General features: G+C 43.6%; 1 protein-coding gene across 3 annotated transcripts in view; it reads left to right on the top strand.

Moving 5' to 3' along the window:
- Positions 1–9070: 9070 nt before the first annotated feature.
- The window catches only part of LOC138754772 (LIM/homeobox protein Lhx9-like), a 488372-nt gene continuing 473215 nt past the window's right edge, over positions 9071–24227 (top strand). The window contains exons 1-4 of one of the 3 annotated variants that reach the window (XR_011351926.1): positions 9082–9226; positions 11303–11416; positions 14096–14255; positions 18328–18405. The gene's annotated coding sequence lies outside the window, so the exon portion shown is untranslated. Of the gene's footprint in view, positions 9227–11302; positions 11417–14095; positions 14256–18327; positions 18406–24227 lie in introns of all 3 variants that reach the window. The other 2 variants (XM_069919570.1, XR_011351925.1) reach the window with 2 other exon arrangements.

The raw sequence follows: 24227 nt of genomic DNA, 5'->3' as shown, positions 1-24227 counted from the left end.
TGACAAGAGCCACCATAAGACTAAGAAAAGGAATGGTAAGGTACAATAGAATGTAGGAAGTTGAGGTAGTCTGGATCAGATAAAGGTCTCCTAGCCCTAGATAGAAGTACCAAGTCCTACATACCTAATTAGCTAACCTTACACAGATTTATACATATGAAATTAGCCAACCCTAGATAGGATGAGTCAACTCTGCATACCAAGAGATTGTAGCCCCGAGAATCAGGAAGGTGTGAATAAGGACAATGACAGATGGGACACCCACAGGATACCCCCTGGTCCTCCAAGTGTACTGAAACTGCACGTAGGCAGGAAGGATTGCCTATGCCAAACCCATCCAGGGGGCAGAAGAATGTAAGGGGGAGGGCACTCTGATACTGAAATTGACTGTATAAAAGTTGGGTGAGCCCTAGTGTATGTGTGTATTCCCAGGGTAAGGGGAAGCACCCAACTTTGCATTGTTGTTGTAATAAATGTTCTTTGTTCTCAATTTTTGTCTCGAGCAATTTCTTTAAAGGTACTTTAATTTCTAACAAATGGGGGATCGTCCGGGATCACACTCCCTCCACTGTCAGAGTGCCCCGACGACGAGAGTAGGTGCACCCCGGCTGATTCAGCTGGACTCACGGGCGACGGGTGGCTGGTCAGTGGAAGAAGCAAATGATATCCGAGAAGAGGCATTGAGAACAAACGACAGGAGGAAGCGCGCTAGAGCATTGCTACTGGAACTCGGTAAGAGGAATTTTACTTGTTTATAAGTATGGGAATAATGAGTAGCAAGGAAGAGAGTCCTGGTTCAGGATGTGAACACCAGATAGCTACGTACAGCCCGCTTGGGTTGATGTTATCTGAGTGGGGCACGGGAAAGACCCGTGGGAAAGACAAACTGACAATGGTCAGGTATTGTTGTATTGAATGGGTTAAATGCCCGGTTAAAGGGAGCTCCGTGTACTGGCCAAAGTTCGGATCCGAGGATGAATGGATGTGTCAAGCTTTGAACATCTGGCTCTATCAAAACCAGAGAGACAATGTTGAGAGCAGGGAATATGCAGCCTGCTGGCTCAAGGGACCCATTGAACAACTGGTTTTGAATGAGAAAGAACTCAGGGATAAGAGAGAGGAGGAACCTTTTGTCCCTGAATCACAGGGGTGGGATGTGTTACATTCCCTCCCTCCACCTTATGTTCCTCCTATGCCGGCTCCTATCTTTCCTTCCCCTCCTATGACCTACCCTTCTGCACCACCCCCTCCTCCCCCACCACTAGAGAAGAAAGAAGAGAACCGGAGTGGTATGGTGACTCGCTCACAAAGCGCTCGATTACCACCTCCGTTGACAGTAGAGATAGAACATTGTAATTCAGAACAGCGTGAGATCCCTCAGGAAGAAGGGGCAGAACCCTGCGATTCACTTATCAGGGAACAGGAACACAAATCTAAGAAACCAGAAATCAGCTGGATGCGACCCCTGCGGGAGGTTCCCGTGGGAGAAGGTCTTGGGTTCATAAATGTGCCCCTGACCAGCACTGAAGTACGTAATTTTAAGAAAGAATTAATCTCCCTGATAGAAGATCCCCAGGGATGTGCTGAACAGTTTGACCAATTTTTGGGACCAAACCTGTATACTTGGGAGGAATTAACATCCATCTTTAAGACTCTGTTTACCTTAGATGAGCGGGGAATGATCCGACAGGCAGGCATTAGAGTATGGGATAAGGAACACCAAGGGGGGCACGAGGCGACCCCTGGAGAAGTCAAATTCCCCCTCACAAAACCTAATTGGGACAAAAATACCAGTGGTGGCTGCACATTGATGGAAGAATACAGGATTAATTTGATCAAAGGAATCAGGGAATCTGTCCCCAAAGGACAGAATTTCAAAAAAGCCTTTGAGGTTCCCCAAGGTCCCGAGGAGACCCCCTCTGCATTTCTCAATAGATTGCGCACGGCAATTCAACAATATGGGGGTCTCGACATAGAATCTCCAGCAGGGGAACAATTGGTTCTAACGGGTTTTGTTACCAACTCAGCCCCAGACATCAGAAGAAAGCTACAAAAGACAGAAAATTGGCACGAGCAAGGAATTACCCAGCTACTGCAGATTGCTCAGAGAGCATTTGTCCAGAGGGCAGAGGATAAACAAAAAGGGAAAGCTAAAATTTTAATACAAACAGTCAAAGGAATAGTAGCTGATCATCACGAAAAAGATAAGGATTACTGGCCAACTTCTGTACGTGGTGAGGGGAGCCACGGGTGGGGAGGTGGGGACCCCAGCAGGTGGAGGAGTAGAGGAGGATTCCGGGGACGACGTGTGCCCCCTAGAAATTTTGGGAGAGATTGGGAAACAGGACCTCTTATCTGTTTTCATTGTAAAAAGGAAGGGCACTTTAAAAAGGAATGCCCACTGCGAGCAATGGACACACGCTCCTATGCCCCGATGGAAGCTGATTACGAATAGGGGGGTCACGGTTCTCAGCCAATACACACCGTGGGGCTGCATGGAGAACCATTAGTTAATTTATGCATAGGACCCCACAGTGATAAGATGATATTTTTAGTCGATTCTGGAGCTGCCCGATCTAGCATTCTACACCAACCCCAGGGGGTTAAAATAGAAGGGACAGTTACAGTTTCTGGGGTGGGAGGACGAGACTTTCCAGTCCCGGTATTGCGAGAGGTCAGAATTCAAATGGGAGATAAGATCATAATTGAGGATCTTCTATTACTTCCCCAAGCCGGAGTATGCTTGCTAGGAAGGGATTTACAGGACCAATTGGCTATCGGTACTCGACCTTTACAATCAGGCATTGGAGTACAATTCTATGTTTTAAACGAGGAAGATCACAAACTTATAAATCCAAGAGTATGGGCAGGAAAGGGCAATAGAGGAATCCTCGATATTCCTCCACTACAAGTCACTTTAAAGGATACTCAACGAATTGTTAGACAGAAACAGTACCCGATTCCGATGGCTGGCCGAAAAGGTTTACAGCCCATAATTGACCAGTTGATTCAGGACGGTATACTCGAACCCTGTATGTCTCCCTTTAATACCCCAATTTTACCTGTTCAAAAACCAGACGGCACCTACCGCCTAGTACAGGACTTGAGGGAGCTTAACAAATTCATTCTTGCCCGTCACCCGGTTGTACCCAGCCCCTATACCATCATGAGTAAAATTGACCCCCATAATCAATGGTTTAGTGTCATTGATCTCAAGGATGCATTTTGGACTTGTCCATTAGCTACAGAGAGCAGAGACATGTTCGCCTTTGAATGGGAGAACCCCTTTACTGGCCGTAAAAACCAATACCGGTGGACTGTCCTTCCACAAGGCTTTACAGAATCGCCCAATTTATTTGGTCAAGTCCTAGAACAGGTATTAGATGAAGCTCCTCGGAGAGAAAATTGCCAACTCATACAGTATGTGGATGACTTGCTAATTACAGCAAGGACTTATGAATTAGCTAAAGATTTTACGGTAGCACTTTTAAATTTTTTAGAGAAGAAAGGTCTGAGAGTCAGCGAGTCCAAACTACAATTTGTGCAATCCGAGGTCAAATACTTAGGACATCTAGTGAGTCAAGGAACCAGGAAAATTAGCCCAGAGAGAATAACTGGTATTATACAGATTCCCCCTCCCAAAAATGCCCAGGAACTCAGGAAATTCCTTGGGTTAGTGGGATTCTGTAGAATCTGGATGGAAAATTATTCTAACCTGGTCAAATTCCTTTATGATAAGATTCCCAGTATAGGAAGCGAAACCCTTGACTGGACGGATGAAGAGATCAAAAATTTTAACTCTGTTAAACAGTGCCTTACGCGTGCCCCAGTTTTAGCGCTACCCGACCTAAACAAACCTTTTGATTTATACACTAATGCCAAAGCTGGGGCAGCCACCGGAGTACTCACCCAAAGCAGGGCAGGCTATAGACAACCAGTAGCTTTCCTGTCAAAGCTTTTAGACCCCGTTTGTCGCGGCTGGCCAGAGTGTATACAAGCCATAGCAGCCACTGCAATTTTGGTTGAAGAAGGGCGAAAGATTACTTTCGGCGCCCCTATGATAGTTCATACCCCTCATACAGTCCGCAATATTCTATTGCAGCGGGCTGGAAGGTGGCTCACGGATTCGAGAATTTTAAAATATGAAACGATCCTAATGGACAGCAATGATTTGACCTTACGACCAAAACTCTCAACCCAGCAGCCTTCCTCATCTCTCCAACTAATGACCAATCCTCAAACGATTTAGAACATGTGTGCTCAGAGGTTATCGACTTACAAACCAAAATTAGGGAAGACCTAACCGATGTCCCTTTAACTGAAGGAGAAAGATTGTTGATTGTTTATTGCAGGAACCCGCTATAGTGGGTATAGTATAGTGGACGGTAAACAGGAACTGGTGATCGAAGCTGGTCGCCTCCCTGGTCATTGGTCAGCACAATCCTGTGAGCTATATGCCCTCTGTAGAGCACTCCACGAACTAGAGAACAAGGTAGGAACGATCTACACTGACTCTAAATATGCTTTTGGTGTAGTCCATACCTTCGGTAAGATATGGAAAGAAAGAGGGATGATAACTGGCAAAGGACAGAAGTTAGCCCATGAACAGTTAATTACCCAATCCCTAGAGGCTTTAACACTCCCGTCCGAAATTGCCATTGTACCCATGTGCGGGGACACCAGACTGGTAACAGTCCTGAAGCTAGAGGAAAGAGGCAGGCTGATGCAGCTGCCAAACAGGCAGCATTAGCAGAAAAGATTCACATGTACCAGCTACTGCCCACACCGATAGAGATTAAAAAGACCCCCATCTTTTCACGGGAAGAGGAGGTCTCAATGAAAGATAAGGGATTTTGCCAGACTGCCGACGGGTTGTGGTGGACAGTAGACGGACGGCAAGTCCTTAACAAAGCCATAACTCGCCAAGTCATAGATCAGTTACATCAACAAACACATTGGGGAACCCAGTTCCTTGTTGATACCTTTGGACGTTTCCTTCACTGCCCTGGCATATACAATATTACTAAACTTGCTACTAGATCTTGTCCCATTTGTCAGAGGGTTAATAAGAAATCGATGCGCCAAGTAATACCTGGCGGTCGCGACATTGCCGTTCGCCCGTTCCAGCGCATACAAATAGACTTCACTGAACTTCCTAAGATTGGTATTTACAAATTTCTCCTTGTCATGGTCGATCATTTTACACGATGGTTGAAGCTTTTCCTACCCCGAATGATCGTGCCAGCACTGTTATCAGAATACTCACTGAATGTGTCATTCCACGATACGGTATGATGCAGACCATTGATTCAGATAGAGGTATGCATTTCACCTCTCAGATTCTCCAGGGTGTCTGCAAGAACCTAGGATTAGACTGGCAACTACATACCCCATGGCATTCCCAAAGTTCGGGTCGAGTCGAACGTATGAATCAAACATTGAAACTTCAACTCACCCGACTTAATGAAGAGACTGGTCTTTCCTGGATTAAATCGTTACCATTAGCCCTGATTAGAATTCGGACAGCCCCTCGTAAAGATCTTGCAGTCTCACCGTATGAGATGATGTTTGGGCTCCTATTTATGGGGTTCCACACTGATTCTCCCATTCCTGAGGCTAATGACCAATACATTTCCAAATTTTTACGAGGGCTTTCTACTTCCATCCACGATTTGAAACAAAAGGGACTATTAGCCCAATCACCACCCTTAGACTTTCCTATACATTCTATTAAACCTGGTGATTGGGTTTATGTAAAAGCATGGCAAGAGGATCAACTAAAACCTGCCTGGGATGGTCCCTTCTGTGTACTTTTAATTACAGACACCGCAGTAAGAACAAGAGAGAAAGGCTGGACCCACATTCAAAGAATCAAACCAGCTTCTGAACCACAACATCACGACACACAGACTCAACCCTCAACCTGGTGTGCAGTCCTCATCCTTCAGACCTGAAACTTACACTGCGCCGTGACAGAGTGCCGTAATGTTACATTTATTGTTGTATTTTTTTTAAACTGTTTATACATTTATTGTTGTATTTTCTAACGGTTTATACATTTATTGTCGTATTTTTTTACTGTTTATTCATTTATTGGGGTATTGTTTGTTAACTGGATATGTCACTTCAGTACTCGCTATGTTTTAAGTCCTCCTGGAATAGGGGCAGCAGAGGTTACAATTGTGATACTTTACAGTGTAAACAGGGCATAGATTTAGGACAATTTTAATACGGACCAGGGGGAACACAGTAGCGATAGTCAGTTAACAGCCTACATAGTGATTAATCAATGTACATTCCACACACAGGGAGAGACTCACAGGCAAGCTGCAAAATACAATAAATTCACGAGAAACAACCCCCCCCCAGCTTGGTCTCTTTTCATCACCCCGTGAAGGGGAGCACCAGTTACCAACAACGTGAGCTGCTTGGCACCTCAATATCAGACTCCAGACAGCCTTCGGAGATCGGTGGCCCTAGGATTCGGGGCTGAAGAGGACATCAGATACTAGCCACAATTCAACGGAACCGCCTGACTCTCGCTACTCGTTCGCTGCTGAAGGCAGCGTTTCTCACAGACTGCTACTCGTTCGCTGCTGAAGGCAGCGTTTCTCACAGACTGCTACTTGTTCGCTGCTGAAGGCAGCGTCTCTCACAGACTTCGTCAGGACAATGCTTACAAAAGTCGGGTGGTTAAAAGACACTGCTTCAATATTTCAACGTGAATCTGCCCATGCCCATATTCAGACGTGGCAACTTCGGACTGATATGGGATGGACTAGACTCTTTACTGAGAACTGGAGCCTGATACTCGCAACCCTAATAAGCAGCTGGACTCGCTACTCTGACCTTCATGGTGCTCCCTTACCTAAAGACTTTACACAGGTATTACAACTCGGTTATTGACCAGCTGGGTAAAACATTACCTACACTTGAAAGATCAGTATTACTGATCTAAAAGAAAAGTGAGGGGGGTGGGGGGGGATCAGTCACACTGACACCAGTAACCAAAGATCAATAACACTGATCATGGTGAAAGATCAGTATTACTGATCTAAAAGAAAAGTGAGGATTGTGAGAGATGGGAAAATTGATCTAAAATTATGAACATGGAAGAAACTAAAATTCATCAGTTAATGGCTGTAACCAGTACAAACAGGATAAGCTTGGGGATTAGGATGCAGGAAAGCAGAGTCAGCACGATTAACATAAGAATCTTCTGTGTGACAAGAGCCACCATAAGACTAAGAAAAGGAATGGTAAGGTACAATAGAATGTAGGAAGTTGAGGTAGTCTGGATCAGATAAAGGTCTCCTAGCCCTAGATAGAAGTACCAAGTCCTACATATCTAATTAGCTAACCTTACACAGATTTATACATATGAAATTAGCCAACCCTAGATAGGATGAGTCAACTCTGCATACCAAGAGATTGTAGCCCCGAGAATCAGGAAGGTGTGAATAAGGACAATGACATGATGGGAGACCCACAGGATACCCCCTGGTCCTCCAAGTGTACTGAAACTGCACATAGGCAGGAAGGATTGCCTATGCCAAACCCATCCAGGGGGCAGAAGAATGTAAGGGGGAGGGCACTCTGATACTGAAATTGACTGTATAAAAGTTGGGTGAGCCCTAGTGTATGTGTGTATTCCCAGGGTAAGGGGAAGCACCCAACTTTGCATTGTTGTTGTAATAAATGTTCTTTGTTCTCAATTTTTGTCTCGAGCAATTTCTTTAAAGGTACTTTAATTTCTAACACATGGAAATGTCTGCAGTGTCTGTTCACAGGCAAAATTCCCCCCATCATCGAGACTATAGACTGTACGTGGGGAATTCCACCATCAGATAGTATTTAAATTAATCTCTGATTGACAGTGGAGGAGTAGCAACTTTTGATGAACCTGTTGATGCGATTTGTGTGGCACCTAGGCCTCTTTTCTGATGGTAGCAGAAAAGCCTCATATTCTACCCCTATGCGGCTGTCAGGAGGCCACCTGAAAGTGGATAACCCAGTCAGGAGGTGCACTGACCTAACCCTCCTCCTGTAGGTATAATCTCCGGTTCCGAGAATCCCCCGTTGCAACTGAAAGCAGCAGTGGGACTATGGCCACAGTCCACAGGAGCTGGCGTTCGCTCGGATGTTACTCTCCTTCAGCTGGCACGTTCAAGTCTTCTCCGCGGCCACCTGAACTTCCCCGCTGCACTCCACCAGCCTCGTCTGCCGGCGCATTATTGGCATACGAGCACCTGAAAGCGGCTTCAGAGAACAGTGTTTTCTGGGTGATGCGCATCCTTGATGATTGTGGCTGCTCACTGACAGCAGCGTTCCTTGTAGATGTTCTATGTGGTGGCGAGTGTTTTGCCTGCGATGTCCTGAGCCGTGTCCTCATCCTTTTGCAGGATTTTATGCTCAGAGGGACAGGTGCCCCCATAGCAGGCCGTGAAGCAGCTGGGGCAACCTATGGCCCACAATTCAATGCAAAAGCACCATGTGCACCCGGCCCACTGAAATTAGTATGCACATGAGTTTAATCACATGAAAGCGAAGGATGCACCTAATAAGGTGACAATAAAAGGAACATTTGAGCCATGACTGCACATTGTGACATTAATTCACGAATTAGGATGCAGCACATTTGCCAACACTGTTCGTCCTCCCTTCGTTGTTTGAGGGGCCTCCCCTCTGCTTTGAGCCCCACAATGTCCGGCAGCAGAAGAAATCTGGCCTTGTTGAGGGGAAAAGACTTTGGAATGAAGTCAAAGACCGACCATTGACCAACCTGCCAACTGTCCCGGATGCGGGAGGAACCGCTGAGGAGAATCGCCGCGGAGGACCTGCCCATTTCCACCTGCCAATCGCACGGTCGCCGCAGCAACGAGCCCCGAGACCGTCCGCCGATTGGTTGACGGGCTTATCAGTCTTCCCGAATTCCCCCCCCCACCAATCGCCTCTCTAATTGGCTAAGGGCCCTGTCAGTCTCCCCCCCCCCACCCCGTGCAGGGAGCGGCTAGGAGCAGTCGTGGACGCACCCTCGCAGTCGCGTGACGTCATCTCCGTGTTTCGACGGCTCGCTGCGCGGTTGCCTGGGAGACGCTGCAGGCGCATCATTGCAATGGGACAGCGGTGAGTGGTCGCTACCTGGCCGGATGTGCGAAGGCTCTGGAATGTGGCTGGTTGGCGCGCCAGTAAGCGCCGGTCGGCTCGGGGTTGCAGCGAGTTGGCGGTGAGTTAGAAGTGGAGGAGAGGGAGTAATTGCGAGAGATGTTGGGGGTGCGGGCCTGCAGGCGCGCAGGTGGGGGCCCCCTGCAGGCGCGCAGGTGGGGCGGGGGGCCTTTTAGTGTGGGGGTGGGTGGAGTTTGACAATTCTTGGAGTTGTGATGAAGAGGCCTCATCAAAACATTTCAAATGCTGAAATGAGTAAATGTGGTTAAGTTGTTTCCCAGGTCAGGGGAGTCTCGGATAAGGGGTCACAACTTTGGCATTAAAGAGCGGCCATTCAGAACACAGATGCAGAGGAATTTCTTTACCCAGAGGTTGGTAAATCTCTGGAATTTGCTACCATGGATTGCTGAGGAGGCCAAGGTCATTGCGTATTTAAATTTAGACCTACAGCAGGGTAACCAGCCCTTTCGAGTCCATGCTGTCCAATTACACCCAATTAACCTGCAATCCCTGGTGCCATTTCCATGGTGGGAGGAAACCAAAGCACCCAGAGGAAATTCATGCAGGCACAGGGAGAGCGTAGAAACTCTGTACAGCGCGGGATTCGAACCTCTGTCCTGATCGCAGGCATTGTAACATTATTGCACTAACTGCTATGTTAAATGTGCCATCCCAAGATAAAGATACATCTTCAGCATGGTGTTTTTACTTCATCTTTTGTGTTTTACTGCTAGTGGTGTTCTACAAGGGTCAGTGTTGAGCTGCTTCTTTTCACGTCTCTATTAATGATTTGGATTATGGAATGAATGGTTCTTTGGCTAAGGTTGCAGATGATAAGAAGAGAATTGAAGGAGCAATTGTTGAGAAAGCAGTGAGGGTACAGAAGGACTTGGATAAGGGGGTATAGGCAGAGAAATGGCAAATGAAACAATGTTTGGTTACACACTTTAGTAAGAAATAAACGGATAGACTATTTTCTAAGTGGGGAGAATTGAAAATTCCTCGATGCAAGGTGACTTGGGAGTCCTCATGCAGGATACCCTGAAGACAAACAGGTGTTTGTGGAGGCCAAGTCATTGGGCGTATTTAAGGCAGAGATTGATTCGCCAGGTCATCAAAGATTATAGGTGGAAAGCTGAGAAGTGGGATTGACTGGGAAAATAGATCAGCTTTAGGCCCATGGATAGGCCCGGTGTCAGTGCTGGGCAATTGCTCAGCAAAAGGAAGTGTAAGGTGCTCCGATAGCCTACCCTAACCCTAACCCTTGGACAAGGTGTAGTACCTGTTTAGCCTCCCATTCTGGGTCACATGAAGCCATGGATTGCGGATGGTGGATGGTTTTTACAAGCAGATTCTACAAATAGGAATTTATGGTTGTAAAACCTAAAATGCTTGGCAGATCTGCTGATCAGTGGCCAAGGTTACCCATCCAGCATGGACACTGCAACTGAAGAAGACAACGGGAGACCACTGCAGTATTTTTCCCCTTGTGTAACTCAAAGATGGAGCCTTCACTAAAGGAGAACAGGGGAGGCAACAACTACAATTTGGAGGGTCAGAGATCATGACAGATGGAGAGACATGATCACCCATGTTGAAAGACAAGGCATCTGAATGAATGACATGAATGGGAATGGCTAGGAGGAATATGGTGTGAATGCAGGCAAATGGGATGTGGTAAGACATGATACTGGTAGTTAAGCGAATAATTAGTGAGATAAGGATGAAATGTATAGATGCAGGTATTTGAGGAATGTTGAGGGCTGACATGAAAACTCAGGAATGAGGTTAGAGGTTGAGGGTAGTAGTTGTTGGATGGGTTGAGATTTATGGAGCGTTGGTTATTGGATGTGGTGATGAAGGCACGTGCACCTGAAACAGTTGGTTTCTCTTTCCCACCTGCAGAGTGTTTTCAGCATTTTCTGTTTTACCCAACACCCCTAGGGTTTGGTTGAAAAGGTATGGGGAGCTAATGGAGTGGTATTGGGGGAAAGCAATGGGATAGGCTTGATGGTCATCGAAGAATTTTGGAGGCAATATCCCTTGGATATTGGTTCATGGGGGATACCTTTCACAGTGAGCTGTCAGTGATGTTGGCTTTAGATTTAAATGAGGCCTATTCTGTTCTGTTTTTCAGGTGATTGGATATAGAGTGAAGCAACAGTTTGAAGACGAATGAAGGATAACTTTCTATGATTCTTGGCCAGCATTTATCCCCGAGCCAACATCATTTTAAAGGATAAATTGTCTGGTAATTTTTATAGTTTTTTTTTAAGGATCTCCCTACTGTTTAGTGTCTCAGAAAAGAGTCTCACAATGGGATGGACAATAGTTACAGTTTAAAAGTATGAGATTGTCACATTGCAATTAGAAGTGGCAAAAAGGGATGTGTCCTTGTGCATGGAACATAGAAAGAGTCTCAGGGTTGTATGTGATGTCATGTGTCAATAAATCTGAACTTTGAACCAATTGCAGCAACTAAATATCGAGGGACATTGCCTTTATTGCTTGGGATGTGGAATTTAGGTCATCCCATTACCAGAAGGAGCTGGAAGCTATGGAGAGGGTCCAGAGGAGATTTACCAGGATGTTGCCTAGACTGAAAAATAAGTTTCATGAAACAAGGTTAGCAGAGCTGGGACTCTTCCCTTTAGAATGAAGAAGGGTCTACAAGATTCTGAGAGGCATGGACAGCCAGCATCTGTTTCCATGGCAGGAATAGTAAACACCAGGGGTCATCTGTGGAAAGTGAAGGGAGGGAAGTTTAGAGGAGACATCTGGTAAATTTTTTTTACACAGAGAGTTATGGGTGCCTGGAATGCCTTGCCAGGGATAGTGGTGGATGTTGAAACATCGCGGGCATTTAAGAGACTCTAGAACAGGCACATTGATGGAAGAAAAAGTGTGGTTTACGGGGCTGGAAGGATTTAGTTATTTTTTTCATAGGAATATATGGGTTGGCACAACAGCGAGGGCTATAGTGTTCAATGCAAAAGAAAGCCATGGTAAACAGTATAGGGCTTTGATGAGTCTACATCTTTTGGGCACAGACCCCAAAATGCAGGATTTTAAATTATGTATTCATTTGTACCAGGTGAGTGGAGGAAAGTTTAAGGGAGATGTCAAGGGTAACATATTTTTTACACCACATGATGGGTGCCTGGAATGCATTGCCGGGAGTGGTGATGGAGACTGATAAAATAGGGACTTTTTACAAGACTCATAGACAGACACGTGGATGCAAGAAAACTAGAGGGTTATGGGTGTCAGTTAGGGAAGGATGAGTTTGTTAAATGGGTTTGCATAGGTCAGCAAAACTGTGGGGCGAAGCGCCTGGACTGCTGGAATGTTTTATGTTCATTGCAGGATGTCTAAAAAATATTAGCTATGTCGACTCCTTTGTGAAACGGTTATTTCATGATCAACTTGGGCTAATACTCATTGAAGTTTTTAAGAATGAGGGTGCTCTTAATTTAACATGTAATATTCTAAGCAAGCTTTACTGGACAGATGTTGAGAGGGGAATTTAGAAGTAGAGTATAGTTTTGGAAAAAAAGTCATCTTTTTTAATGAAGAGGAACAGGAATTTACTTTTAATTTAGATATACAGCATGGTAACAGGTCCTTCCAGCACGTGCCGCCCAATAAACCCACGTGACCAATCAGCCTGCTAGCCCCTTTCACCTTGACGAACTGCTAAATTGATGTTTCAATGAACAGTTTTAAAATAGCCGAAGAGCTGTTCACACTGGACCAATGTTAACCAGTTCTCTGCACTCCTTCACATTCACCACCCGGCATCGCAGAGCAAAGGGGCGACAATCCTCTCTAATTGGACCTGGCGTACCCCCGGTCCTGTTCACAGGAGGTGAACTGGTACTCCAATTCAAAACAAATCCGTGATGGTACAACCTCCCTAGATGGTTCATCCCCAGGGCAAGCTGGTTCACGAGCATTTGCACTGGCATGTTAACTGGTAAATCGGCAGTTAATTACTGGGAAAACTGATGTACCCAGAGGAAACCCACGCAGCCACGGGGGGAGCATACAATCTCCTTGCAGGCAGTGGCATATTCGAACTTGGGCCACTGGCATTTTAATAGTGTTAAGCTAACCTTGTGATACTCTTTCAAAGTAGTGAATCTGGATTTCTTGAAAAGATGATAAACACACTCAAAATTCCAATTTTTGGGCTTTAAGAGTTTAAAAGCAGGAGTAGGTGAAGCTGAAGCCAAAGGAAAGTATGCCATGGGCAGCATAGTTAGTGCAAAGCCTTTACAGTGCCAGCGATTAGGACCGGGTTTTGAATCCCCTGTGTCTGTGAGGAGTTTGAATGTTCTCCCCATATCTGCGTGGGTTTTCCCAGTGCTCTTGTTTCCTCCCACCTTTCAAACCTACTGTGGGTGTAGGTTAATTGGGTGTAAATTAGGTGGCATGGACTGTGCTCTTGTCTAAATTTAAAAAATAATTACATTATTAATGGCCTCATGAAATGGCAGGGTATGCTCAATGGGCTACTTTAGAGATTCCTCATCCTTTTAAAATGATTTTTATGTCTGCAGAGCCTTTCTTTCAAATATTCATTGTAAATGGCCATAAGATACAAGAGCAGAAGTTGGCCACAGCCCATCAAGTCCCCTCCATCATTCCGTCATAAGCTGAACCATTCTCCCACTTAGCCCCACTCTCCTGCTTCTCCCCATGACCCTTGATTTCTTGACTATTCAGATACCTGTCAATCTTTGCCTCAAATACACCTCATGACTCGGCCTCGCAGCCACCTGAGGTAGCAAGTTCCAGAGCTTCCCCACTTTCTAGTTAAAGGAATTCCTCTGTTTTAAATGGACACCCTTCAATCCTGAAATTGTGTCCTCTTCTCCTAATGTGACACTATTGCATTTGTTGAATCAATAAAATGTTTGAATCCTAGCTGGCAACAATGAGCGGGAGACCTCATGGAGCAGCCAGACGTCGGGGCTCAGTACCCAAAAGAAGATCACCGCTAAGAGGATTACCTGACAGGATAGAAGAGCAGTGGGTACTATCAAGTCCTCGTGGGAGGCCGCCTGGTCGTTCCAGAGTCAGACGAAGTAAGATAATTCTAGTCCTTCTCTTTGTTTTCATCTCCCCACCCACTGAGCTCTTTCTCTGAAGAGGCAACTGACAATGACATTTCTCAAAGCTTTTTATTAAAAGGAGCAATCTATTCCTATATTCCTTCAAAAATGTATGTGAATTAATTGGGGTATTTGGGTGGCACAGGCTTGTGGGCCAGAGGGGCTTGAAACCATTGAACAGTATAGCACAAAAAACAGGCCATTTGGCTCTTCTAGTCTGCCAGCCATCATTTAGCTGGTCCCACTGACCTGCTCCCATTCCATAACCCTCCAGTCCTCTCCCATACGTATATTTTTCCAATTTATTCTTAAAACACAAGATCGAGCCCGCATTCACCACATAAGATGGCAGTTCATTCCACACACCCACCACTCTCTCTCTGAGTGAAGAACGTTTTGGGCCTGAGATATGAGCAAAAAGCAGACAGGCCTCTGAATAAAATGGTGGGAGAATATTGGGGAATGCAGAATCTCCTGCAGTAAGTTCAAATTATTGACAGAGTACATATATGTGCTTAATGATACAAGGGTCACACCGCATCTTGTTGACCCAATTAGCATTGCAGTTGGGCCGAGTTATGATGTTGAAGCTAATGCAGCATTATATCTTCCAGCCTGCCTCAGATCAAGCAGCATTTCACATTTTGGGACTTGGGTTCATAAATGTGGAATTGGGCAAATGATCTTTAAACTAGCAAAACTTTAATGCAGAAAGAAGGACTGTAAAACAGATCACGGATTAGGGTTAAATCAGGTTAAGAGGTAAGATGTAAAAACTATTGAGGGCGTGGCCATGCGAAGGACTCAGCAAATGATTTGGATGAGCTCTCCGTGGAGTATTAAAAAGACGATTCAATAATTTTTTTCACTGTGGATGAACAAAATGAACACTAAGAAACCAAGATGGCAAAAAACAAATTCGGAAGAGACTGCGACTCAGCCAAGAATGTTGGGTGAAAGCCTGAAAGGGAGTGGCGCAAGAGCAGACTTGAACCCTGCAGTGCTGAGGGTGTCGGCGCAAGACCTGAATGTAATCCTGGATAAGATGGAAACTTTATGCAATCGTTTCACGGGTGTTGAAACTGGAATGAGAGAGATGTTGGAGAAGATGGAAGTTGACTTGGTTAAAATGCAAGAAAGCCATGGAAGAGGATGCAAAGAACTGGGACTTGGATAAACAAGGTATGCTGGACAAGGTCGACTACACGGAGACTGTTAACAGATGCAATATGTTTGAATTATTGGCTTGAAGGAAGGGACTGAAGGGAGAGACCCGGTGAGCTTCTTTGAAACTTGGATGCCAGGAACGTTTGGAGAAAATAAATAATAAATAAACTACAAATAAATAAATAAACTACAAATAGAAAGGGCTCATCAGACTCTCGAACCCAGAAGAGCTGACGAACAGTGACCATGGCTGGTTCTGGTGAGATTTTGAACTACTGGGAATGGGAGCAGCATTTGATTACTGCAAGCAACACAATGGCCTGCTTGCACAATGGCAGAAAGGTGTTATTCTTTCAAGGCTTTAGTCCAACTTTGATGATGCAGAAAGGCCATTGCAGTCAAAGAATATGATACTTTGATATATCCTGCAACTCCGGGTCAAAGTAGCGGATGGTAATTGATGTTTTATCAAGACTAAGGAAGAATTTCTCAAATTATGAAAAGATTAAAGATTCTCAACAAGAAGTCGAAGAAGAATGTTTACAATGGGACAAAGTAAAGAGTGTATTTTTTTTTGAACCGTCTTGTATTTATTGTTGAATGTTATTGAAATTTGCATGGAGAACTCAAGAAAGAGCAAGAACTTGGTAAAAATATAGGGTGGAGACTCCGGTCTAAAGGGGATAATGGCACTGGCAGAGGAGCAGTTATGCAAGATGGTGCTAAAGGGAGGGGCTCTTATTCCTTGGAAGATTCCGCAGGCATTTTTCATGGGCTTCTAGGATTTTGTTTACGACACTGTCCGAGCAGGGGCACTATTTTTTTAAAGGGGAATGGTCACTGTATTACTTGAATAATCAAGAAGGTTTTATGGCTGAATAATATTTGTTTAAGAAACGGCATGGATAGAACGTTAAAGTTTATTCGTCTAAATGTTAATGGGATAAATGGGATGGTGAAGAAAAGGGTCTTGACACAATTAAAAAAAAACTGAAGGCAGATGTAGTTTCCCTGCAGGAAACACATCTCACTAAATTGGAACATGCTAAATTAAAAAGAGGATGGGTGGGGCAAGTAATAGTGTCGTTTTTTTGCTGAAAGGCGAGAAGGAGTAGCAATTTTAATGAATAAAAATGTACTAGCAATAGTAGAAGATGTATTGATTGGCCAAGGCTTGTGACAGTACATTGTGAAATTTATACAGAATCCTGGGTTTATGAACATTTATGCTCCAAATTATGACGATGAAGCCTTTATGAATGATACCTTTTTAAAAGCAGCAGAAGGTAGACAAAATATATATCTGGAGGCAGCTCAACTCCACAGAGAGAGACTACTGGTTCTACTCAAGGGTCCATGACTCACTTAAAAGAATTGATTTATTTTTAGTCTGTACAAGCAGAGTGGTAAAACGGAATATTTGGCGATCATCAGCTTTTCTAATAATACTCCTTGCATTAAAATAAATACTCCTGAGAAAATTTCTATCATGTACCTTTGTTTTTTGTTTATACATGCAGTCCTTGAATGATCTTTATCCTTCTCCTTCCCACTAACTGGTTCTCCTCCCCCTGCAAATCTAGTTTAAACTCATCAGGACAAACCTTCCCACAAGGATATTACTCCCCTTCCAGTTCAGATGCAATCCATCCTGTCAGTACAGATCCCACCTTCCCTGGAACACAACACAGAGATGTAGAAACTTGAAGCCTTCCCTCCTACACGTTGGTGATGTATCTTTACCTTTGCTACAGAAAGGCTCTGTTTGACTTGCTGAGTTTCTCCAGCATTTGTGTTTTTTTTTCCCCCCCCTCTGACCACGGTGTCATCAGAATCCTGTGTTTTACCTCCCTCCTACACCGTGTCTCCAGCCACGTGTTAAGCTGCCTTATCCTCCTATTTCTAATCTCACCAGCATGTGGCACGGAAAGCAATCCTGAGATTGGTACCCTGGAGGTTCTCATCTTCAGCCTAGTACCTAACTCCCTGAATTCTCTTTTCAGGACCGTCTCACCCTTTCTACCTTTGTCATTGGTCCCTATGTTGGCCAGGACATCACCCTCCCACCGAAGAATGCCGTTAACTCGATCTGAGATATCCTGTACCCTGGCACCAGAGAGACAACTCGCCATCTGGGACTCACAATTTCCTCCACAAAACCTCTCATCTTACTTCCTAACTATGGAATCCCCTATCACTACAGCCCTCCTTTTTTTCCCCCCTTCCTTTCTTTGCCACTTTAAGACAATTTAAGGATTTGTTGATACCTCTTATAATGGATGCACTAGACTGGGCAGTGGAGACCCAGATTTTTTCAACAGCTATTATTACATAAAAGACCCATTAAAAACCTCATCATATAGGCCTATCTCACTTTTGAATACTGATTATATCGGTGAAGGCATTAGTTAATAGACTGGGACAATATTTACATAAATTAATACATACGGATCAAGTGGGACTTGTTAAAAGAAGACAATCTTCAAATAGACTAGATAGGCTATTTAATATAATACATATGGCTAAATCAAAATTGAATTCCAGTATAGCAGTTTCCCTCGATGCAGAGAAGGCATTCGACTGCTTAGATGGCCTTTTTTATTTAAAACTTTGGAAACATTTGGTATAGGTCGAACATTCATAAATTGGATAAACCACAAGCCAAAGTTATGACTAATAGTCAAATGTCAGCAGTTTTCCCTCTGAGTAGACCGAGTAGATGGGGTGTCCCCTCTCCCAAGTGTTTTTATCCTTGTCATTGAACCACTGGCAGAGATTATAAGGAGAGATCTGGATGTTAAGGCCTTCAAAGTTGGATGAGAAAAACATCAAATTAGTGTATTTGCTGATAATGTACTATTATATTTATCCAATCCAGTGAAATCTCTGAAGAAATCACAAACAACACAAGAAAAATATGGAAGAGTTTCAGGTTATAAAATATAGATAAAGTGAGGTAATGGCATTGACAAACTTTGATTATTGTGACAGATTGTTATATTTTATATTGTATATAGATATGTTTTAAAGGAGATAAATTGTGGCAGGTTTTTTAGTGTAGGTCATATACAAACACTTCAAAACAGATCTCATTTAAAATGCCAGAGCTCTGCTCAAGCCAGACAGGCTGAGTGCCTTTGCAAAATCTTTGAAGAGTGCCTATAGGGACTTCACAAGTGGGTGTTGGTTGGACATGCTATGGAGTAATGGATTGTTGTTTTGGAAAGTAACCGATGAAACAACTCGAGGATTGGGTCCAGTGCCACAGATTGTCGAGTGCAGTTGGCTGTTCTAAGAGGGTCCTGTGTGAGAGAGAGAGAGAGAGAGAATTTAGTTCTACAGTACAGCAGCTGAGACTGGAACATGACAAGCTGGCAAGCTTGTGCAAAAACCCCATTTTGAAAACTGGTTGTGAGTGCTTAGTTCAGCCTGGTCAAAGTCCTTGTGGTCCATGCAAGAGGAGATGATTGGGTGCCTAATGTTTCACTTGAAATAAGAAAGGAACTCTGTGGTGACCTGAAAGAAAGAGGTTATCGTTTGGAAAACCCTGATGGGGCAAGTTTCCTCAGCAAGACACTGAAGTGGCTGATCAGAAGGAATCAGTTTATGTATGTCCAACGAGCAACAAATCTCTCTCTCTGAAAACCGACAAGGACCTTCCTGATCAGTAACCATTTAACTTTCAAGCACCAAAGCCTAGTGAAATTCATAAACATTAAATTCTGTGCACAGTATAAGAATTGCCTACAACTAGTGAACTTGGAGGAGTGAGAAGTGAGATTGGACTGCGAATCAAAGAACTTTTCTAAACTTACACACACGTTATGGACATGTGTGCTTAGAATTAGAAGGGGGGGTTAAGTTAATAGTAATAAGTTAAACTTTGATCCTATTTTCATGTTTAAAGATAATTAAAAGCAACTTTTGTTTAAGTCACCATTTGTCTTGGTGAATTTCTGTTGCTGCTGGGTTTTGGGGTCCTCTGGGCTCATAACATTATGAAAGGAAAGGAAGTTGATGCAAATGGAAAGGTGGGGGCCAACATTGGTCTACCCTGAAATTAGTGAAATGGAATGAACAATCTGGCTGGGGAATTCACCCAAATTTATAACAAAAGTGTACTGTTCTCCAGAGTGTAAGTGCAAAACCAGGTTTACAGAAGTCGAGAGAGAGAGAGATGGGAGTCGGACTTGAGTGTTGTTGTACCAGAAAGTTTCTGGACTGATTGGTGTTTGGATAGTATGTCATCATTTATCAATGCAAGATATGGATGGTTCAGTTTAACTTCCAACACCAATTATATCTTGTGCCACAGAAATTACATAGGTCAAAATCTGAAATACTGGAGATGTGCTTTAGATGTGGGATTGAACCAGGAACATTTTTACATGCTATGTGGTCATGTGTGAAGGTGAGGCCTTTTTGGCAGGATATTGCTGAAACATTATCTTTTGGGCAATTTTATTGAAATAAGTAACAAATTAACTAAATTCCAAATTTCTCTTGTCAAAGGAGCTTTAGTGGCTAAGTGTATTGCAAGTCCGACTCTCCATTATTCCCCTAACAATAGGAGAAAGAGAATCCCATCAGTGATACTGAGTCTGTGAATTCACCTCCAGTGTTTCCACAGCTTCTGAAGCCTCTCAGAATCCCGTTCAAACTATTTATTGGCAACCCACACTCCAGATGCAATTCACTGATATGATCAGGAAGCCTTCAGGCCACCTTGACCACAGCACCCTCTTGAATCCCATTTCTGATACCTGGTTCCCAGTCTCCAGCATCTTGCAGCCTGCGTGAGACCCTTGCAGAACTGCTGCCATGGTTACCTTCCTGCAAGGTTGTCTCCCATACTTCTCAATGTTGGTGGGGAAGTTGGTGTTCTCCCTGTTTCTGGTACTTTGCCGGTCTGCTGATCCCCTCGAGTCTACAACCCCTTGTGGTCTGCTGCCAATCACAAACACCGCTATCTTGGGCACATACCTCTGTGGTTGCAATATTTGAAAATAAAACATTGGCCCCTTTAACAGGCCTTTTAAAGCCTGTATAGATTTGCTGGCATCGGGACTGGGCAGTCTGACCCCGTGGAGTATTAAATTGTCTCTGCTCTCGGGTTTACATCAGTGCTGCAGCGGCTCTGACAGGGCCGCCACTTTTTTTGTTCTCTGTTGTCAAAACGCAGGCCTATTTGTGAGACTTTGTTTGTAGGAAGCCCAATGCCTCCCCAACGTCGCAGGTTCCGTCCTGGCACCAGGGCCTTGATGGAAATACGCAAGTACCAGAAGTCAACAGATCTGTTGATCAGGAAGCTACCATTCGGCAGAGTGGTGAGTTGTGATCAGAGTTGATGCTGACTGTAAACAAAAATGCTCTCTCCGGACTGTGTGGGATTTTCATCAGAGAAGATTTACTTGGATTTTGCCAGGACTTGAAGAACTGAATTACAGGAAAAGGGTGAACAGCTTAGGCTTTATTCCCCAGAGCGTAGAAGAATGAGGGGAGATTTTTCACTAAATTAAGAGGGAGAAGTTCAGGGGAACCTTTTCACACAGTGGTGAGGGTGTTGAACAAGCTGTCTGGTGAATTTGGGCTCAATTTTGACATTTAATAAAAAATTGGGCAGGTACATGGATGGGAGGAGTATGGAGGCATATGGTTCGGGTGCAGGTCAGTGCAACGAGGCAGAATAATAGACTAGAAGGGCCTGTTTCTATGCTGTGATGTTCTCTGGTTATATGGACAGTGTCCATTTTCAAAGTCTGCAGGTCAGTTGTGGAAAGCAAAATTGGTTTGCGAGAGAATAGAGTTCTGTTGTTCAAGATATTGGCTTGAAGAAGCAGCAGATGTTAGCCTTGCGTTTTATGTGCGTTGGACTAACTTTTAAGAGATTATATGTGGAACTTAAACTTCTGTAAATTGGACAGACATTGGTGATTCATCAGTGCAGACCAAGTACATGCAGTTCCCAGGTTAAAAACGAGATCCATCTGTCTTTAATTCGGATTTGTATGCAAGTCGGAACAGGTACATATAGTCATATAGTCAAATGTTTATCTTAGTATATAGTTTAAATTTATATGCATATATAATACTAAAGCATCTTAAACATAATACGGTAAATAATAATTAAAGTAATTACATAAGATCATAATTAAAAGATAACACTCACAGGAGAGGATGATAGAGAGATGGCTACTCTCTCTCAATGCTGGGTGATGGCAGTGCCCCTCCCCTTCTCGCCCTCCCCTCCCCTCCCCCAAACATTTATAGCTCTATTTTGTCAATTATGTCATTCACTTTCTTTCCAAAATAAAGACTGAATGGGAGCAAGAATTGGAAATGTTCATTGAGGAGAACTTGTGGGAAGAGGCTATCGAGAGAATTTATTCTACCATGTCCTGCGCTTGTTTGGGACTTATTCAGTTCAAGGAGCTGCACAGGGTTCACTTTTCTAAATCCAGATTGTCAGCCATTTATCTTGAAATAGAGGACAAATGCAATAGGTGTAAAGACACATCTTTTCATTACTCCAAAATACAATGGTTCTGGGGTGGGGTCTTTAGCACACTATCTTTCCAATATTGACTGCAATATTTGGAATCTCTGACAACTCCCTGAATTCCCTGAAGAAAGATTAGCTAATAAAGCAGTGGAATACAATATTTTTTTTACCCAGACATAAGTTTTGAACTCTTAAAAAGGTGGAAGGAATTTAATACAGCAAAATCAACTTTATGGAAAAAAGGTTACAAATTCATATTAAGACATCCAGCCGTGCTTAAAATATTTATACCCGAGGAGCAAAACAGACTGTTCTCGGATCCAGAGAAAGCGCAAGAATTCGCAGAACGTTTGCAGAACAGGAGAAGAGATGTAACAAGAATGAAGAACGGCGATAAAGGGGGCATGGCAAGGTGGCGTAAGGAACAGACGTGCCTTCCAGTCCTCTCCTGACTCTGTTATTATTTTGTCTATAAGTGCCCGTTGAAACTTTCTAAAAAGTTTATAAGTAGTTAGAGGTGTAAAATTAGCTTCTAATGGTACAATTGCTGAAAAAAAGTAAAAGAAAATGGCAACAGATCGCTAAGAAATTACATTTCCCAAAGTTATCTGAGCCTACCTGTTTACAAGAAGCCAGGACTCAGCGTGAAATGGATCCAAGAGGAGAAGTGCAGGATTCGGCAATGGAGCTCTGTTCTGTACCGGTAGGGCTCTTTAAAGATGGCGCCCGGCAGCCTTTGGAACAAAGGGCTAGCCAGGCGCGTGTATTTCAATCAACGCCTGCTATGAGAGCTGTCACTGAACTTTTGACAGTTGAAACAGCTGGGACGCCGCCAGCTGAAGACCCGACTTTAAAGAGATGTCCACCGATCGATGTAGCGGTGGCGCTGCGAAATGCACCACCAGTTATGAAGAGTTCAATAGATCTTGATGTAATGAAGGCTCTTGATGTAATATGGGTTAAGGATAACCCTGAATACCAGTCTTCTGATACTGCTGAGGAGGTTGTGGCAGGGGTTTCTACACGGAGTCATACTGCAAGAAAAGCAGTTAAATTAAGGGAAGGATTAGAAGACCCTCTGTTTACTCAAAAACAGCAGGATCCTACTTTGCCTGAATCTATTCCTGTTGATATGCTTATTAAGAATCTTGAATTTAAGTTATCTTCTTCAATCAAAGAGCTAGGTAAATCTTTGGTTCAAGTTAACACCAAGCTTAATACCTTGGTGGACATTAATACTCAACAGATGGTTGATTATGGAGCTTTTAAGCTTGAAATGAATGAAAGACTTGATGTTTGTGACCAAGGTATAGTTGAGGTACAAGATCAAATACAAGACGTAAATAAAACAATTGAAACTTAACAAATCCAGAATAAAAATTTAGCGAAAAAGGTTGATTATTTGGAGAATCAGTCTAGACGGAACAATGTAAAAATTATTGGTTTGCCAGAAGATATAGAAGGACCAGATCCAAGAAAATTCTTTACTGATTGGATCCCTCAAGTTTTAAGACAAGATAAGTTCCCGGATGGTTTAATACTGGAACGTGCTCATTGAGCTTTGAGAAGAAAGCCTTTTCCAGGAGAGAATCCAAGACCTGTTCTGGTCCGTTGTCTAAACTATTATGATAGAGAGACAATTTTTCGTGTGGCTATTAGAAATGCTCAACAAAGCAGATCTCCTTTGATGGTCCAGAACAATCGTGTTTTTTTTAAATCCGGATTTGAGTCAAGAAATTATGTCTCAACAACGTGAATTTAATCCTGTGAAAGATGAGCTATGGAAAAAAGGATATAAAGCAACATTTAGATACCCTGCAGTATTGAAGATTTTTCAGGATGGATATCAACCAAAATTTTTTGATAACCCTAAAGAAGCTATGGACTTTGCTTAAGTGTTACCAATTACGCAATTCCAGGAACGACGTAGTCCTCCACGGTCTCCCAAGAGAGTGGAGACGCAAGATGGGAATCGAATTTCAAGAAGAAATGGAAGCAATGGTGGTCGGAGTGACAAAGGTGATTTATAAAAAAAAAAAAAAAAAAATTTCTCTCGAGAACATTTGGATAATGATGATAGTTTAATGTGAAATGGGAGTTAGGAGAGGGAACTGGGTGGGCATTATTTTCCAGAAGTCGTCAGCTACGTGTGAGTTATCTCACACCCAATATTTTGTGGGAGTTACCGCATTGTGCGGTTCAGACAGGAGGAGGTAGTCATAACCTCCTACCTGTTTTTTTTAATTAATTTTTGGATTAAGGAGTGAAGTTTCTTT

Source organism: Narcine bancroftii, chromosome 2 (genome assembly GCF_036971445.1).
Source record: "Narcine bancroftii isolate sNarBan1 chromosome 2, sNarBan1.hap1, whole genome shotgun sequence".
Classification (NCBI taxonomy): Eukaryota; Metazoa; Chordata; class Chondrichthyes; order Torpediniformes; family Narcinidae; genus Narcine; species Narcine bancroftii.
Note: the sequence above shows the minus strand (reverse complement) of the source record. Positions and strands in the feature narration are given on the sequence as shown.